The following is a 16,607-nucleotide window of genomic DNA, read 5'->3' as shown; positions in this document are numbered from 1 at the left end:
ATTTCATACATCATCCTATGGCAGTGACCTTGAGAAATACAAAAAGGAATAAAAAATGGACTGACTCGGGCACCAATTTCTCAGCAAGAAAAATGAAAGGTCACTGTTCACCTGAGTGTGACCAACAAAATGAAATAGGCAAGAAAGGTGAGAGCATTGGGTCCCCTCTTACTTCATGTGTGTGTTTTCCTCACCCACCCCCCCCAAGATCTTCCTGCAGACTTTACATGACACTCCTCCTTCGGAACTTATCAAACTACATGTTATTCCTAGAAACACGCCCTTTCTCATTTCTGTACCTTTCTTCATTCCAATTCCTTCATCTCAAAATCTTCTAAGACCCAGGTCAAATTTGAATGCAGCTGCATTTGACAGGAAACCTACATAACATTGCTTTCACCGAGAATGACTTTTTTTTCCCCCTCATATAAAAATGAATGGAAGGGCACTGTTCTGGGCTGGTTTGGGAATAGTCATTGAGGATCCAGAATCTGGTCATCTTTCTGCTCCGCTGTCCTCAGTCCACAGCTCCCAGCAGGCCATCGCATCAAAACAAAGGAGCAAGGCAAAGGGGTGCTCTTTTTCTTTTGTTTGTTTGGTTTTTTTTTTTCAAGAACAATAATATTTTAATGCCATGTTTTTAAATCACTGCACAAAACATCTATGGTGAACAAAATAATCAAAATTTTAAATAAATACAGGATTTGCTATATTTAACAGTGCTTTGCTGAACCATATTGGAGCCTGAGGCAAAAGACAATATCAGTAATACTAACCCATCTTTATGTATTTATTTTATTATTGGTTTCAAGTATACAGTACATTGGTTCGACATGTATATAGTTTGTGAAACGATCCCCGAGGGGTGCTCTTTTTCTGAAGGGCCATTGAAGAACCCTATCCAACAACTTCCTCTTTCACGTCACTGGCTTCCCCAGTCGGCACATTAAACTGGGGAATGTAGTCAGTCTCTCCATTGGACGCCTTGCCCCAACCACTATTATTATGGAGAAAACAGCATGGGTATTAGATGGACAACTAGGAGGTCTGCCCAGCCTCTACGAAGTGAGCTCACTTCCTTGTTACATAATAGATATATAACATATTTTAAATTTTTTTCCTTCACTTGGCCAAGGCCAACACTATTGCTATTTTGGATAATTCTTTGTTGGGGGTGGCTGATAATTCTATTCTGTGCGTCACAAGACATTTAACGGCAACCATAGCCTCTACCCACTCGACACCAGTAACACTATCCTGCAAATGTGACAACTAAAAATGTCTCCAGACATTGCCGAACGTTCCCGGGCAAGAAAATCATCCCTAAGTAAGAACCACCGCACTAGACTGTCCTGCTCTTCTTTATCCCCTCCCCCAGCTGAATAATAAGTGACTGTGTATTGTTACAATAACTACGTCTGTTTTTAACATTTAATGCTGTTTTAACCGTTTCTGTTATGCTCCTCTTTATACATGAGAACTGAGCTCAGAAAGAACTTTCTGAAGAAACAAAGCTAACGAATGGGCTCAACCGAGGCCTGTCTGGCATCGAGGCTGTGCTCTCCTCCTCCTTCCATCATCTTGTCCACCACCTCCCAACCACCTCCCATCCAGCCCTCGGGCATTTTAAGCATTCAGGAAACATATGTTGAATTAAGCTTTTTTTTTTTTTAAAGAGTTTCTAGAACCCAGAAATAAATCCTCAGTGTTTTAGAACACTTTACATAGATTTTATAAAGAGGGAAGGAAGGAAGGAAGGAAGGAAGGAAGGAAGGAAGGAAGGAAGGAAGGAAGGAAGGAAGGAAGGAAAAGGAAAAAGACCATAGATTCCTGGACAGCTTTAATAATGTATCTACCTGAAGAGTCTGTATGGAGATGCCTACCTTATCAGTAAGAAATGACTAGAAGGGGTAAGAACATCACAGAATAAACAAACGCTGGACCACTTTTATCTTAGACTCTAAAGGAACAACCAGTGATTCCCACCTCCCAACCCCACCTTAGCAAAGTGCTTTGTTGATGCTGAAACTCAGCTATCAGTTTCTGCTTCAGTGGGACACCTGAACTGGTGAAGAGAACCACTGAAATATGTGGTCACTGGCAAGTGTGGTGAGGAAAAGGGCAGCAGCAGATAAGCTTCCACCAGGACTGGGCTGTCAATCTCTGGGTTGTTTGCAACCTGTTACAGATCTTGTTCGTGAATAGGAACAAAGCAGTGAAGGAATTAAACCAGAAGGGAGCCCCGGCCCCGCCGACATAAAGTGTAGGTGTATCGGGGTGTCGTAGCCCTATCTTTCCTCTCACCCAGGGGGAGGTCCGTTACCAACTGCCCTGTGGAAAATAAAATCACTTCGTTGCTCGGAGTCAGGCTTGAATTGGGAAACTATGTGGTGAACACTTGTCCCTCTTTATTATATCCAATGTTTATTTTAACTTACTATTTATTAAGTGGCCCTGAGTTCCTAAAATGTTTATTACGTATTGCATATTGTATTCACTGTTGTTAGAAGTACTGAAAAATCGGGGAGATTTCACTTGTCTTTTTTATTTTTTTATTTTACTATGGTTAAATATACGTCACATGAAATTTATCATTGTAACCATTATTAGAGTACAATTCAGTGACATTAAGTACATTTCACTTCCCTATTACATAGTCTGAGACTATTTTCTAATTATATTCACACTGTTAATACCTAAATAACCATATCAGCAGCTTCAGTGCTATTTTGCCTACCAAAAAAATTCCTATGACAACAATAAGGTTGATGCTTTTGAGAGATGCACTGACTCTGACAGCTTTAAGATATATATCTATATCTTAAATATATATGTATATATTTAAGAATGTCACATTTTTTACTAGAACATTAAATTTTCCAAATTTTCCCTATATTCCCTTTAAGCATGTTTTGAAAGGGGATAATTTTTGCTGATCTTTTTTCTCCTGAACTGCTTTATCATCTCGCCAGCTCATAATGTACCGCATTCACCTGGAGACAGAGCTAATGCTTCTCTAGAAATACCTGGCACAGTAAAGGTTTCTGCTAGCAGTCGGGTACGAGGAGATATTTACTTCATAACAGTAATGGAAACAAAGAGTTTGGTTAGTTTCATTTTCCTGAGAAACGAAAAATGGCCAACAATCATTCACATGCTATTTTATAGCACTTTTCTTTAAACTTCTGTGCTTTATCACATTCTTCCTAATAGTATATTTTTTTCATATGTCATGAAGTGTTCCTTTCATAATATAACACTAATGTAACATTTAAATTCATGCATAGCTTAGGAAATGGGAAGTATTATCACTCATTATTCTCTTCCTAAATATAGAAACTAAAGTATGAAAGGAAAGTCACTATTAGAATCAGGAGTAAAATTAAATTATAATAATATTAATGTCAAATTAATACTTTCTTTGTAGAGGTAGAGAAATATTATTTTAATGCTGAAGAATTATTTTTATTTTACTTTTTGCCAGAATTTCAGGCATTGGTATATTTTGGTCAATAAAACATAAAACTATTGTTTATCTCTCTTGAAATCTGCAACAATACTAATTAGGTATAGCAATGCACCTACATAATTTTCAAACTGCTTTTAAAATATGTAGCTTTCTCCTTATAATTTACAGCACTGAAATGTAACCAATACGGCAAAATCACTTTTAACCACTAGAGGGCAGAAAATGCTCCACATTAGTACTTAACATTTTAAATTCTTAAACCAAAAAAAATCACCACCACCACAATAACAAAAAGTCTTTAAGATTCTCTTGTTTTTATACTGTACAATATACTGTACACTTAAGGCTCAGTTAACACTTTAAATTTTTTAAATAATGTACAATCACCTCAATTCAACAGTTTATGAGAGGCAAAAGCAAACAACACTTTTGCAGCCTGAGTCTAGCTATGAGTTAAGAATTATTAGCATCAGGGAATCAGTACATCCTTAAGGAAAGGCAGAGTACTTAAACAAAACAAATTAGTGCCCACTAAGAACCAGCAATATTCTATGTTAAAATATCTGCAATGAAATGCAAAGGTTGTATTTATTATAAAACTGAAATAGTCACTGGTTATAAAGAGATCAATTTTTAAAATATTTACTCCTGACCCTTTAACTTCTATTTATACCTCCTTTTACCACAAACCAGATCTAATTGCGACAAAGATGTTTTTAGTTTCTTCTTAACATAGCTTTTTGAGCTAATTAACTTCTGTTTCCCTCCCAATTAAGCCATTAGCATTTCAGTAACTAAAGCATTACTTTGTTTGATTAGAAACCACAACCTCTTCACTTTTTCACTCACGTTCATTAAAACACAGTATGGTAAATTAAGCCATTTAGATTTTGGTTTGAGTGGATGACATTTTAACAACTGCCCGTTCAAGCTTCTTTGTCAATCTTGGCCTATCCTACCTCTAGGACAGCAAGAGGGCAATGGTGGCAGCCTGACAGAGGCCTGGAACAGGCATGGATCCAGAGGCTGTCCATCACTGAAGTCAGCCATTTCTCTGATGCATGAGCCTTTCACTTGTCACTCAAACCTGATAAGGCTTTTACCTTATAGAGTTACAAATGACCTTACCCAAAATGCTAAATCATTTCTGAAGTCATGTTTCTTATCCTAAGTAAACCTGCTCTCCCCACTTTTCAGGTCTGTGGGCAGTATTCACTCTAATAGTAATAAACACAGCACAATGGTACAGAAACGCTGGGGGACCAGACAGGGTAAAAGCGCCACTTCTTTTGGACCAATGAAAACAATGCACTTTTAAAATCAGGGCTAGTCACAGAAGAGAAAGTGTTCTGTAGTATTATCTATTGGTGAAACTGGCAAGTTTGAAAGAAATTTCTACCAATCACAGCTGCCCTGTAACAAACCTAACATGAGCCATGGAAAGGTGTTTGAGCGAAGACCGGATGACCGGTTATGCATCAGGAATATTACAAATGTCATTTCTGCATGAACTGTGAAGCTGTACTAACTGATTTCTAAAACATTATCAGTCTTCTTTTAAGATTAATTTTATATTTAGAAAAAAATACGTGCACAAAATTTAAAAGTCAAAAGAATTCTACAAGGCTTATAATTAGGGTGACTGCATCTAGCTTTCCGGGAACTTTTCTGATTTATGCTTATTATCCCAGTGCAATTTTAATATCACCCCCCATTCCACCCCGAAAAGTGTCCCAGTTGGATGAAAAACTATATCCCAACCCCAAGCTCATCCACTCCCAATTTCTATTCCCCAGAAGCAACTACTTTCAATTTGTTTAGGATTTTTTCTATATGGCTTCAAATTTCTAAAATAAAACAAAACAAAATAAAATATTATACTACTTTTATCAGTTACAAATTGTCTTTGAATTCAAAGGGAGGAGATCATTGACTTAAAAAATAGAAAAGAGATGCCTGGAAGGTATACTGTTTGAAGACTTATTCATCTAAAAATGACTTTTCCTCCTTCACGCTTTGGGATTTTACATCCATCCAAATTCTCAACAAAGTGTAGGGGTAGGAAAAGTAATGTCATTGTTGATACACGTGACTTAGATTGCTTTCAAAATCAGACTTGGTGCCCAAGCTATTAGCTCTGTTTTATCTATATACATATATATATATACATACACACATACACATACACACATATATATATAAACATTTCTTATATATGCATTTAGGTCATATCAAATCCTTTCCTATTACATAAAATGGTGCACTGAATAATCTCTGTGTCTGAGCCCTATGTATGTACGTGTGCAGGAAAAATTCCTAGGTCGAAACGCTATACAGTCATAATTTCAATACACTTTGGTAAATTGCCTTCCATTTATAGTGTACCAATTTGCACTCCCTTAAAATATGAGTGCCTATTTCCTCACACCCTTCCTTTACGGAATCACTGAATTAATAAAGTCTAGTATAAAATATTTAAAAAATAGAAATTTTAAATGTTGAGATAAAAAACGTATAGAAGTTCTAGTATTGTCTTCCATGCCCTATCGAGTCATCTTCTGCCATCTTACTGATGCTTCATCCCACTTTGGAAGCCAATGGTTTACTCAACTGGGGAGTTTTCTGAGATTAGGGATCAGATATTTTCAACTTTGTATCCCTTGTGTTGGACACACAGTAGTTGTTCAATTAACATTAATGGGATAAATGAGATAATGGGGGAAAAATGAAAAAACTGGTAAGCAGTAAATACAAACATATAAAAGTTCTCATTTTAATGTGCTTGTTTTACCACCAATATCTGTAAGAGATGTGTGTGTGTGTGTATGTGTGTGTGTGCATGTGTGTATAACATATTGGTAAAGAGATATGTGTGTGATTAAAATACACGTAAGAGTTAATGCTCAAATTCTTTTTACTAATTCTATTGTGTGTATATATTATCTATAATATATGTGACATTATAAAGAGAGAGATTATGTATACACAATCATATTTTCTTGTTCATTTATCAGTCAGTGGACCCTTGGGTGTTTCCATGTCTTGGCTATTATAAATACTGTTGCAATAAACATGGAGTACAGATATTTCAAGACAGTGATTTCATGCCCTTTGAATATATATACTTGGAAGTGGAATTGCTGGGTCATACGACAGTTCTATTTTTAATTTTTTGTGGAATCCCCATACTGTTTTCCATAGTGGTTGTGTCAATTTACAGTCCCACCAACAATGAACAAGGGTTCCCTTTTTTCCATATCTTCTCCAACACTTACTATCTCTTTTTATTTTTTCCTGAAAATAGCCATCCTGACAGACGTGCGGCGACACCACGCAGTGGTTTCGATGCGCAAGTCTCCCTGGGGGTTAGTGATGCTGAGCACCACTTCCCATGCCTGTTGGCCCTTCGTATATCTTTTTTGGAAAAAAATATCAATTCAGGTCCCTGGCCAATTTTTAAATCAAATTATTGGGGGTTTTTTTGCATGAGTTCTTTACGTATATTCGATCTTAACTTCGTATCAGATACGTAGTATGCAAACATCATCTCCCATTTCATAGGTTGCTTTTTCGTTTTGTTTTCTTTGCTCTGCAGAGGATTTTTAGTATGTCGTGGTCCCATTTGTTTATTTTTGCTTTTGTTGCTTGTGCTTTTGGTGTCATATCTAAAAAATTGTTACCAAGACCACTGTTAAGGAGCTTCTTCCCTGTGTTTTCTTCTAGAAATTTTACGGCTTCAGGTCTTCTATTTAAGTCTTTAATCCATTTCAAGTTAACTTTTGTGAGTGTTGTAAGATAAGGGTCCAGTCTCATTCTTTTACTTGTGAATATCCAGTTTTCCCAGCACCATTTATTGAAAGAGACTATCTTTTCCCCACTGAATATTATGGCCCTTTTATCAAATATCAACTGATCATATATGCATGGGTTTATTTCTGGGCTCTCAGTTCTGTTCTATTGGTCTATGTGTCTGCTTTTATGCCAATACCATACTGTTTTGTATACCACAGCTTTGTAATCTGGTTTGAAATCAGGCTGTATGATGCCTCCAGTTTTTTTCTTCTTTGTTAGGATTCCTATGACTATTCACGGCCTTTTGTGCTCCCACGCAAATTTTAGGATTGTTTCCATTTCTATAAAAGATGTCATTGGAATTTTGATAAGAATTGAATTGACTCTACATATGACTTTGGGTAGTATCTTCATTCTGCCCATCATGAACATAGGACATCTTTCCATTTATTTGTGTCTTCTTCAGTTTTTCCATCATCGTCTTATAGTTTTCAGTGTGCAGTTCTCTCACCTCCTTTAACTTACATTAAACACAGACAGAAAGAGTGATGTAATCAAGATTCAAACTTCAGTCCCCTTCACAAGAAGACTGACTAGCAACTGGCCACAGACAAGACATCATTGTGAAAATCCAGAAGCTGGGAGTGAGGTTGAAGCTCTCCCAGGTCCTCAGAAACTGAGAAGGACCACATTAGAAGGGTAAGAGGAGCAGCTGCACAGTGCCACCCCAAGAGGGCCCCCCACCATGGCCTATAGTTTCTCCAGTGGGAATAAAGCCCAAAGTGGACATCCAGCTCCCTGAGCAAAAGCCTTCGCCTTTCATCATTGACTATAATGTTAGCTTGAAGCTAACATAATTATAAATTTTCAAATTTTTCTTCTATTTTTGATTTCTAGTTTCATACCATTGTGGTCAGAAAAGATACCCGATATGATTTCAATCTTCTTAAATTTGTTAAAACTTGTTTTGTAGTTTAACATATGGTCTATCCTAAAAAATGTTCTGTGTGAACAATTATTTAGCCCACTGGCACTGGCTTCAAGAGCAGAACATCCAAACAATTATTCCTTAGGTGAACATTTATGTGCCTATTAAGTACAAAGGACTAAAGGTGGGCATTGGAAACCCAAAATGAAACTCCATCCTTGGGGCATACATTCCAAGACCCCAAGAAAATACCTGAAAATGCACATAGTACTGAACCCTATATATTCCCTATACATACATGCCTATGATAAAGTTTAATTTATAAATTAGACACAGTAACAGATTAACAACAATACTAATAATAAAATAGAGCAATTATAACAATGTGCTGAATTAAAAGTCATGTAAACATGAGAGAGAGAGAGAGATCATGACTCTCTCTCTCTCTCTCATAACCAATTGATAACTGAGATGGCTACCATGTGTCTATGTAACGCATGGAGAGTGTATACAGCATGGACACACTTAGACAAGGGAATGATTCACATCCCAGGGAGAACGGAACAAGACAGCGCAAGACTTTATCGTGCTACTAAGAACAGTGTGCAACTTTAAACTACTGAATTATTTATCCCTGGAATTTCTCATTTAATATTTTTGGACTATGGTTGACTGTGGGTAACTGAAACCATAGATAAGGGGTGGGGGACTACTGTATCATTATTTCTAAGGCGTGCAAGTTATCAGTTTATTGGCTCTGAGCTCCAAATCCACTCTTCTTGGCCCTGCTCTGTGATACTGAAGTTGAACCCAGCAGACATTTCTCCTTTGTCAGGTGGTAGAATTTAACTTCGTGAGTAGAGAGCAATAGAATGACCGGGGTAAGGCAATGATGTGAGGAAGACGCTTCCATTGCAGGTCCTGGTCCTATGATTATTTTTAGCAGCCACATAGAAGAGCTCCAGCCGCGTCCTCGAACTACGTTCTCCTCCAGCAGCCACATCCATCCGACACCCTCCAGCAATGACAAGCCACTTCCACAGGCCAGTATGGTCCACTCACACCCTCCAACGAGAGCCGACCCGTCCTCGAGACCAGTGCCTACCTGCACCCTGGCAACCGTCTTCTCCATCTGAAGGCTGTGGGCACCTACAACAGCCACGCCATCTCCCAAGGAGTCTGAATCGCCCTCTCTTAGTAGCTAACCACCTTCTACCGTTAATAATCCTTTATGTTAAATTTGTCTCGTTCAAATAATGAGTATGGTTTCTGCTCTTTACTGAACACTGACTGATATATAAAGTTAACAAAAAGGATGAAACTTGATGTGGGGGAAGGGCAGGTGGAAAGGGACAGAGACTGAAAAAAAGGCTAAGTCGGGAAACTGCAAGTAGTTCTGTATAACTGGAGGCGGGGCGGACGTGGGACGGGGCTGAGACAGGCAGATTCGGTTATGAAGGCATTTGTTCAAATTAAGAAGTCGCTTTCATTCTGTGAATAACAGGGATTTATGGTGGATTTCAGGCAAGACTCGAGCCAGAATTGCATTTTGTTTAGGCTCTCCCGGCGCTGGTGTAGGAGAAGGACAGGGTGGAGGCAAACCTTGGGAGAGGGGCGAAGCCGCAGCAGAACGCTGTGAGCGACTCCACTAGAACGCACTGACATTGCCAGTTCCCTCCTTTCCCAGGCACACAAGCGCGTGATGCATCCCGGGCCACTGACGTCGGGCATGGCCTTGCAATTTCCTTTGGCCACTGAAATATGAAGAAATTGGTGTAAGTCACGTGTGCGTAGAAGCAGTCAAGAGCAGAGCCAAGTAGCTGGGACAGAGACCACGTGGCCCACAAAACCTGAAACACCATCTGACCCCTTTCTGAAAAGGTGTGCCAACCACTGTCGCAAATCATGGAAGCCACTGCAGCTACTCCTGACTTCTTCCTACACTGCGACTACTTTTTTTAAAAAGCTCTGGAATCAGACTTCCTGGGTTTTGAATCCCAACACCACAATTTCCAAGTGATGTTATTTAAACATGAAAGTGATTCACACAGGTGCTTGTATCGAGTATACACTCAGTGAAAGCCAATTTTTGTTGTTATTAATGTTATTAATTCTTATCAAACCTAGATCCCACAACTACCTAATTCATCAAAACTAATTTAATACCTCAAGCCCATCCTACCTCGTTCTGACTCACCTGCCCAACAAAACTTCATACTGAAACCGATCAATCCAACAATCTGACTTGTCAATTCCTTCACTACTGAGCTGCTCAGACTACTGCTCTGCAGATTCCTGGTCTACAATTCAGCCGTCCAGCCACTTTTCTATATTTCACTGACTCACCTGGGTAATCCCTACCTACTACCAACATCGTCAGACACAAATGGAAAAGATGTATCACTCAAGCTCCAGTAAGGAAAACAAAAACTACACTAGGCATTGCAAACACAGAGGATTTAATAGGGAATTGGTTACACATGGTTTAAAAAAGCAAAATGGAAATGCAGAAACAACCCAGATATTTATAACTGCAAAAATAAACTACTAGCCCTAAGGCAGAGCAGCCAAAAAAGACCAGATTTTGTTTCCAGACTGTGAGAGCTTGGAGGAGGTTCCATGTGGGTTGGCGCACAGGCCTCTAGGAGCAAGGGGTTTCTCACAGCTCATTTTCAGATCTCTGAGGAGAGGACATTGTATAGCTGGTGCCTGAACCTCCGAAAAAGTGGCAGAACCCAGCAGGTGTACAGATGACCCAGGGCACGGCCCAGCAGATACAGGGTGAGGCGTGACCGGCACCCCTGCTGCCAGTGGAGTGAAACCTGGCTACAGCCACTTTGTACCACTGAGGGGCACAGCAGAACTGAGGCAGGGCCGTGCCAAAGGAGCTGGAGGCTGGAGCGAGAGCTGCCACCTCTCAGGGCAGGAGCTGGAAACAGCAAGGAAATCCATTCTCCCCTTCTGCCTCCCATCGGCAAAATCTAACAAAGGTCAGCTGACCGGCGAGAGTCTGGAAAATGTAATTTACAGAATCTCCGGCCCAGAATTGCAGAGAACACAGAGAAGAGTGGACTCGGAGGTGATGGAAGTAGGTAAATAACTAGCAGGTCTCACTCCTTTGGCTACTCAGTATCCGCACACACCTTTCTACTCATATTTAAATGTCAATGCAACAATAATACGGCACATTTCCACCTAAAAAGATGCAATTATTTTTCATACAAATGAATTTACTATCACCCTTTCCCCAGGAGGTCCTAATAATCACCATATCCATTCTGGATGATGTTATTTCCTCCTGTAAGTTTAGTTACAATGCCGTCAAGATATTAGCACCCTAAATACTGACAACCAACCTACCATTAAAACAGGAAGAAAACAAATTATGTCATATGTACAGGCATATGTGTAACAAGTGTTTCAGTTATTTATTGCCACATTATAAGCTATTCCAGAACTCCGTGGTTTTAAAGAACAACTATTTGATTATCTCTCGTGATTCCGCAGGTTGACCGGAGATCATCTAAGTGGTTTTTCTGCTGGTCTCACTTGGGGCCTCTCATGTGGTTGCAGTCAGATGGCAGCTGGGTCCCGAGTCGTCTCCTGAGATGACAGGGTCGTTATGACAACAGGAAAGTCATCTCCTCAGATGACAGGGCCGTTCTCTGTCTCCGTGTTGTCTTTCCACAGGGTCTCCAGTAGGGCAGTCAGACATTTCATGGTGGTTCAGAGCTCCCAAAAGTGAGTGTCCCAAGAGAGAGAAAGTCCTCTTAAGGACTAGGTCTAGAATTGTCACAACGTCACTTCCACTACACTCAAGTGGTTAACAGGAGTCGCAACCCAGCCCATACAAACGTTGGGAGGAACTAACATGTGAGCGTCACTGGCGGGAGGTGAGGTGCACTGGGGCCATCTCTGGAGCCTCATCCCCAGAAGCTGGGGAGAAAATGCGGAGCATCACTGCAGCCCTCATCATGTGTGTGGTTCCCGGGGCGGGGAAAGCTATGCACACCTTCCTTACTCTACCACCCATTCCATGTTCCCTTTGCCCCCAGACAGCACTAGGTAAAAGGTTTTCCTGGGGGACCTGAATCTTCACTGGTGCTGCCTTTTGGGGCTTGCTATGGCTTCCCACTGACTTTTATCTCTGAGCATGGACCAAAGCACCTCAGAAACACCAGGGAACTCAGGAATCTCCCCTGTCCCCGCTGTACAGCAGCAATCCCTTGTCCCTTAGTGATGGGGGTCGACTGATTCCAGCCGGTACAGGAAACCCCGTCTTTGCCTGTCGGTTCAGTGCACTGAAGAACCCAGGGGGCCAGCTGCTCTTCTATGTTATACCGCATTCTCCTGCCCAACGAAGCTGTTGGGCTCAAGGGAGGTCAGCGTGGAAAGTGTAGAGTGTGGCCTCTATGTAAAAGGTACTTATTCTTTTCTGTAGAAAGTCCTCTCCTTCCACACAGCGAACATTTCAAAGCTTCACTACTCACATCTTCTTTCTAGCCCTTATTCTCAGTGAATGATCTCACCTGTTTCACCTTTCTCGGCGTCCCATCCCAAGCTTCTTCTCCAGTTTAGAAATTAATCTGCAACCCATGCCTATCCTTACCCCTTTTTCTCCAGTCACAATAGAAGATTCTTGATGAGGTACCTAAAGCAAGTGTGCTGGCCTCCCGACATGGCACCTAACCCACTGGATTATGACCGCTCATCGCTCCGTATCCCCACAGATGGCAGGAGCTGGAACAATCCCTGACACATTCTAGGCAATAAGCATGTAACTGGCTGCAATTATGTCATTTCCATGACTGCATAGTTCCTTAGCTACTCAAGACAAAATACTCAATTTAATATTAAAGTGTCATTTAGTTTATTTGTAGTTTAATTTTAAAGCCAGCGGAATGTGTGTGTGTGTGTGTATTTTAATTGCCATCCTACTAAGTAGATAACCAGTAAAGTATTAAGTTTTTAAAATGCATATTTAAAAGTCACCTAAAGAGGTTTTCCAACACATCTTCTAGGCAAGGAATAAGACTCAAAGTTTTTTCATTTAAAAAATATTCATGAGCTCTTCCTGTCTCTCATGATGGCGCAGGATCAAGGCAAAAAGGAGAACCCCATGCAGGAGCTTCGTATCCGCAAGCTCTGCCTCAATGTCTGTGTGGGGGAGAGTAGAGACAGACTGACCTGGGCAGTCAAGGTCCTGGAGCAGCTCTCAGGCCAGACCCCTGTGTTCTCCAAAGCTTGATACACTGTCAGATCCTTTGGCATCAGGAGAAATGAAAAATTGCCGTCCACTGCACAGTCCGTGGGGCCAAGGCAGAAGAAATCTTGGAGAAAGGTTTAAAGGCGTGAGAGTACGAGTTACAAAAAAATAATTTCTCAGATACTGGAAACTTTGGTTTTGGGAACCAGGAATACCTCAATTTGGGGATTAAATATGACCCAAGCATGGCTATCTATGGCCTGGACTTCTATGTGCTGCTGGGTAGGCCAGGTGTCAGCATTGCAGACAAGAAATGCAGGACAGGCTGCATTGGAGCCAAACACAGAATCAGCAAAGGTTACAAAAAAATAATTTCTCAGATACTGGAAACTTTGGTTTTGGGAACCAGGAATACCTCAATTTGGGGATTAAATATGACCCAAGCATGGCTATCTATGGCCTGGACTTCTATGTGCTGCTGGGTAGGCCAGGTGTCAGCATCGCAGACAAGAAACGCAGGACAGGCTGCATTGGGGCCAAACACAGAATCAGCAATTAGGAGGCCATGCACTGGGTCCAGCAGAAGTATGATAGGATCATTCTTCTTGGCAAATAAATTCCCATTTTTATCCAAAAGGCCAATAAAATTTTTTCAGTGAAATGTAAAAAAAAAAAAAAAATTCATGAAATCACTATATCAAAGAGATACCTGGACTCCCATGGTCATTGCAGCATTACGAACCATAGCCAAGACATGGAAGCAACTTAAGTACACATCAGCGGATGAATGGATAAAGAAAAGGTGGTATATCTATACAATGGAATACTATTAACCCATAAAGAAGGAAATCCTGTCATTCGCAGCAACACAGATGGACCTTGAAGGCATTATGCTAAGGGAAATACATTAGACAGACAATGCTATATGACCTCACTTATATGTGGAATCTTTAAAGAAAACCAAACTCATAGAAAAAGAGATCAGATTTGAGATTGCCAGAGGCAATGGGTAGATGGCGAGAGAATTAAACAAAGGCAGTCAAAACGTGCAAACTTCCAGCTATGAGATAAATAAGCCCTGGAGACAGAATGTACAGAATAACTAGTTCACAATGCTGTATTGTACATCTGAAAGTTGCTGAGAGAGTAAACCCTAAAAGTTCTCAACACAAGGGGAAACAATTGTAACTATATGAGGTGATGGATGTTAACTCAACTTATTGTGGTATTCGTTTCACAATATTTACAAATATCAAGTTATTACGCTGTACAACTTAAACTTATGCAGTGCTGTATGTCAATTATATCAATAAAACTGGAGAAAACTTTTTTTAAATACTCACATCTGACGAGAAGTACTACGTTCCTCAAAAACTTACCAAATACCACTTGGTTAAAGATCTCTATAACAGTTCAAAGAAAACCTACAGAGTATATAATTCATGCTTTACACTATTACCTACTTCCTGTATTTTCACTCCTTGCTTGTTAAAGGTCTAGCTCTAAGGGTTCAGAATTTTTATCAACTCAGACACAATATTCTCTGCATGTATTTTTTTTATTCCCAAGTTTCCTCTTCCCTGTTGGATTACTGGTGACACAAGGAACATTAAGGTAAATGAGGTGGTGAAAGAGAAATCAACATGTCAGTAGAAAGGTGATCGGAAACCGCTGACCCCTAAGAAGTAGGTCATTCTGAGCACCCCTGGGTAGACGGCTGTTCTGTGTTGTTGGGTTCACATACACATCACCTGATGGCCTGAGGCGGTGGGCATTAAATCACAAAAGCCTAGAATAAGGAGTGTTGGTCAAACGAATAGGCCTGATCCTGACATCCCGGAGAACCTTTCAGATGGGGAAGCATTTCCAAAGTGAGCAATTGTTTTACAAAGATCTGACAATGAATTTTTTCTTGCCTGTACATTTTATCTATAAATAATAACAAAGATAAAAAGAAGCACTTATATTTTCCTACCTTTTACACTCATTCAATCTAAAATAAAATTTCAAATCCACTAGGACCCAGGTGCTATCACTATATATCGCAGTCCATCAACCCAGAGTTGCCCCAACTTCCCTGGTATCACAACCATCCGCCTACACGGTCACACGTGGCTGGCGATGCAGCTTCGAGAGATATCCCTGATCAAATGTATTATGCTCAGTCACTACCTCCCAGGAATAAATCAGGTCATGAGGCAAAAGGACAAACGTCGAGTATAGAGAAAAGGTAGAGTATGGAAAGTACTGGAAAGTTGAATACTTGAAATAGGCTGGGCTAACAGGGTAGTCAATGGGAGGGAATTTAATGAGCCATCCCGAAAACAGGAGAGGCGAAAAGGTTAGGATGGACTTCTATAAGAAATTGAAAAAAAAAAATGTATAACGGGGTCAAAGATAAAGACAAGCCATCCAATTCGCAACTCTTCTAATTCCCAGAATCTACCCTTCCAGGCTTAGTGGGTGATAACTGCAGGAATGGAGGGACAGGTGCAGGGACCAAGAATATAAAGTTACCACCTTGCCTATCCCATGCTCGTTTCTTCTCCTCATGTCAGCGAACACTCGCCTAAAAGCCACAGCGCGAAATGAAAACCCATTTACGGGCTGATTAAAAAGTTGTAAAACAGAGGACGGCTCTGCTACACCTCCCTTCTGAGAGGTGGCGGTCCTTCTGGCCCCACCTTCCCTGTGTTCCTGCAGGCTCAGTTCCAGCCTCTCCCCAAACGGAACCTTCCCTCATCCCGGCCCTTCTCAGGGGCTCAGTTCTCAGCCACCACAGAAACTTACAGATGGCCCTGTAAGGTGCAGAAACGTGCTTCACGTTCGCTTCTTGAATGGGGGTAACTGAGGAAATCGAGGTGGGGGGCTGGGTCCTTGGGGACAGGGTGGAGCAACCGCAGGCGGACCTGCGGGTTTGCCATGTCCACGCCCACCCAGGGCGGGGAGAACTCGGCTCCGCTACGGCTCAGTCCCCGGAGCTGCGCTGGCGGAGTCCTGCGGAAGCCACCCTCGGTCTCGCCGTACTGTCCCCCATTCCAGCGGGTGGGGCCGGGTTCGGGGGAGGGATACGGGTCGCGCACTCTCGCCTCGCCAGGGTCTCCTCTACCCTGTACCCTGGCCCTGTGCTCCTCCTCCGCCCGGTCCACGAGGGAGAACGCCCGGCCGGGGCGCACCGCTGGCACGCGCAGCCCCCCAGGGAGACAGCGATG

Source organism: Pteropus alecto, unplaced genomic scaffold (assembly GCF_000325575.1).
Source record: "Pteropus alecto unplaced genomic scaffold, ASM32557v1 scaffold21, whole genome shotgun sequence".
Classification (NCBI taxonomy): Eukaryota; Metazoa; Chordata; class Mammalia; order Chiroptera; family Pteropodidae; genus Pteropus; species Pteropus alecto.
Note: the sequence above shows the minus strand (reverse complement) of the source record.